We start from the raw sequence: 4,069 nt of genomic DNA on the forward strand, positions 1-4,069 counted from the left end.
GGGGAGGCACCAGCAAGGGAAACGTGAAGACGGTATTTATTCTGCAGCTCTCTCCTTCCATGTTCCTTTCTACAGCCAGGTGCTCTTTCTCTAAGTTCTGGTACCATTCCTTCCTTGGTCCCTTCAGACCAAAGGATGACTATGGTACCCATTGCTTCTAGCCCCAGAGTACTTCTCCAAGACTTGTTGATTTCCCTTCTCTCTGTAAACCACGGATTGTTATTGGTACTCCAGGGAGAGTATTTGATGTGTTAAACAGGCGATATCTTTCTCTAAAATGCATCAAAATGTTCGTTTTGGATGAAGCAGATGAAATGTGGAGGTGAAGTTTTGAGGATCACATTTATGAAATTTTTCAAAAATTAAATACAAGTATTCAGGTGGTATTACTTTCTGCCACCATGCCAACTGATATGTTGGAAGTTACTAAAAAGTTCATGAGGGATCTAATTCGAATTCTGGTGTAGAAAGAAGAGTTGACCCTTGAAGGAATCAAAGAGTTTTATATTAACATTGAAAGAGAGGACTGGAAGTTGGATACATTTTGTGATTTGTATGAGACCCTGATGATTACACAGGCTGCTGTTGTCTTTCAAGGTGCAAGGTGGACTGGCTCACTGAGAAAATGCATGCTAGGGACTTCACGGTTTCTGCAGGCGTGGTAACATGGACTAGAAGGAGAGGGATATGACCATGAGGGTATTCCAATCAGGGTCAAGCCGTGTTTTGATTACTACTGACTTGTTGGCTCGTGGGATTGACGTACAAGTGTCTTTGGTTATAAACTATTCACAGGAGTCGGTAGCAGCAGTAGACGACAAGCTGACGCTCAGAAACCGACATAATTCAGAATGTGGAATCATAAGTGAAACAGCACACTGTTTGAATGAAGAGGGAGATTGACAGAGGGGGTTAATTTGGGAGGAAAGGTGTGGTTGTAAACTTTGTTACTGAAGGAGACAAGAGGATTCTTTGTAACACTGAGACTTTCTACAATACTACCTTGCAGGAAATGCCAATGGATGTGGCTGGCCCTGTTTATTTCCCAGGATCACTGTTCTGAATGCCTTGCTGTTGTGAATAGGTGATCACAACATGCATTGTTTCTTTCTTTGGGAATATTTGAGTCTTGTCTTAATGCTCATAATGATCAGAAATACAGATTTTGATAGCAAAGTGACTAAAGTCGTGAGATTTTGTGAGGAAAGTCGTTGGCGTATCCTCTTTAGAATACACTCGTGGGGCTTGGGTATAAAAGATGGGGTCTGGAAAATCTTAGTAGTTTATTTCCTGGTGGTGGTGGTGGTGGTTATGTGCCGTGGAGTCGGTTCCGACTCATAGCGACCCTGCACAGGGTTTCCGAGGCTGTTAATCTTTACGGGAGCAGAACGCCTCATCTTTCTCCCGCGGAACCGCTGGTAGTTTCGAACTGCTGACCTTATGGTTCGCAGCCCGATTCGTAACCACTACGCTACCAGAGCTCCTTAGTTTATTTCCTAGTACTGTAGAAATGGTTGTATTAGATGTTCTCTGTCATTTAATGGAGTCCTGGCGTGGCGCTGTGGGTTAATGCGCCAGACTGCAAAGCTGTTTGAACTTCAAGGTCGGCGGTTCAAGCTCACCAGTCGCTCCTCGGAAACTCTATACAGGGTCGCTATGGGTCGGAACCGACTCAACAGCACTTAACAACAACAACTGTTATTTAATAATATACTTGTGGACTAAAAGATGTAAGTGCTGTATTAAATCAGCCAACTATATTAAACTAGCATACTGCCTTCATTGTGTTTGTCATCAGCCTGAATAAGAAAGGTCTTAAGAAGAATTTTCTTATTTTAGAAAGCCTTGAATGCATTTTGTTTGGTATTGTATTTATTCAATCAAGTATTTAATTAGTGTTAAGTGTGAACTGGACCTTGTTGCTAAGCACCCCCAGCAAGCAATCATATCCTGTTGTTGTTGTTAAGTGCCGTGGAGTTGGTTCCGACTCACAGCGACCCTGCACAGGGTTTCTGAGGCTGTAAATCTTTACAGGAGCAGAAAGCCTCATCTTTCTAGGGTTAAACCCCCAGTCAAATTTGCCATATTGCACAAGTCTTAATGAAGTTTGAATGTTAACTAAATTGTATATTCACTTAAAAAAAAAAAAAAAGATGTATTTGAACCTTTCCTGCACAAAGTGACCCCAAATGCGTCTTCAGATTGAGTATCCCCTTCTGTTCATATTTGCATCATGTCCTTAGAGTTTGGTCTCACCCTCATTGAGTACCACAGTAGTACAATCCACTGTGAGGATGCAGCATCAAAGGGTGGAAAGTAAGTGAGTATTCAGGTGGTAAAGTGGAGATCTGCAAAGAGCGTGTTAGCGTTAGATGACACGGGAGTGCAAATCTTTCCAATAGTCTTATAAATACTATTTCTTTCAATTATCTCAGACCTGAAGAACAACATGACAGGTCCCAAATCCATTTTTTTTTAAAAAAAAAACTACTTTTCAAATAGAAATTGTTGTGTTAATGTCCAAATTTGAACATAAATTTTATTTTGTAAATTTTATTTATTCTCAGTTATACAAATTTACTTGCTATGTAGAACCAAAATTTAAAAGTGACCAAGATGCAGAGTCATGAAGTATTTCTGAGGAAGAGAAGGTTATGGAACTAAGTGAAAAAGAATTCAAAAGAATGCTAGCTAGGTACCTTCAAAGAATTGACAGAAAGATTGAGGAAATCAAGGAGAACACAGAAAAAAGTTAGAAGAATTCAGGAAAACACTACAGGAACAAACACACAAAAATGCAAATTTTGAAACAATATAAAGCCTGCCATTAGAAATCCAGATTAATGCTAAGCTTGCAGAAATGAACAATATATTGAAAGGGGAAAGGTATAGATTTGAAGCTATAGAAGTCTGAATCAGTATGCTTGAAGATAAATCGCTCAATTCTAGTCTTATAGAAGAACAATCAGAAAGAAGAATGAAAAAAAAAAAATTCCAAGTTATGTGGGACACTATGAAGAGGAACAACTTTCAGGTAATAAGAATTTCAGAACAGAAAGACAAAAAGAGACAAAAAAAAAAAAAAAAAAAGCACAGTGAAAATAGAGAAAATTGTCAGAGTTGTCAGAAGAAAATTTCCCTAACATCATGAAAGATGATAAGCATGCAAGAAGTTGAATAAACCCCAAACAGGATAGATTGCAAAATAAAATCACCAAGACATATCATAATCAAACTTTCTAAAACCAAAGACAAGGGAAGAATCCTGAGAGTGGCTCAGGAAAAACAAAAAGTTACCTACAATGGAGAACCAATAAAACTAAGCTCTGATTTAGTGGACTGTTTGAAAATTTGTGTCCAAAGTTTCTGGATGGTGTACAAACAAGATTCTGTAGTAAGAATATATTTCTAGGGTGAAAGCTAATGGTGGAAATTATAGGAAGGAGTGGCTAGTGTATTTCCTATCAGGTGATTCTGAATATTGTTTTGTTTGCAAACTACTCAGTCCTCAGTAATCTAATTCTTGATTTGCTATGCCTGGATTTAGTAATTGCAGCAACTTGCTTATGATTGATAACACTAAACAGTTCACTTCAGAAACTATGCAGTCATATTTAAACTGAAGACATGATTTAGGCTTAGCTAATGAACTGGACTCCTGGTATGGTGCTGTGGATTAATGCACTGGGCTACAAAGTCAGTTTGAACTACAAGGTTGGCTGCTGAGCCCACGGACAAGGACATAACCACGAAGGACTAGAGCTGAGAGTGAAGCATCCAGCTGATATGAAGTGAGGGGAGATGCACAAGAACACCCAAAGTTGCAGATAGTACCCATTTTACCTAGCCCGATGGTTTGATAATCAGAATTCGACTAGAGGAAGATAAAAAAGAAAATAATTTTTGATAAAGGAAACGAGGGTAAATTGCTACAATTTGATGAACTTGACCTATATTCATGGAAGTAGTAAGTAGCTCAAAATATCAACACAGAGGGAAGAAGTCTTTACATCAAATATCAGTGCTATCCCCTCTGTATACAGCGTAGATAGGGATGGGTACCTTAGAC

General features: G+C 38.9%; 1 pseudogene; it reads left to right on the forward strand.

Annotated features, from left to right (window-relative positions):
- Positions 1 to 221: 221 nt before the first annotated feature.
- On the forward strand, positions 222 to 1,063 carry LOC102817679 (annotated as a pseudogene).
- Positions 1,064 to 4,069: the final 3,006 nt, after the last annotated feature.

This window comes from Chrysochloris asiatica, unplaced genomic scaffold (genome assembly GCF_000296735.1).
Source record: "Chrysochloris asiatica unplaced genomic scaffold, ChrAsi1.0 scaffold00132, whole genome shotgun sequence".
Lineage (NCBI taxonomy): Eukaryota > Metazoa > Chordata > Mammalia > Afrosoricida > Chrysochloridae > Chrysochloris > Chrysochloris asiatica.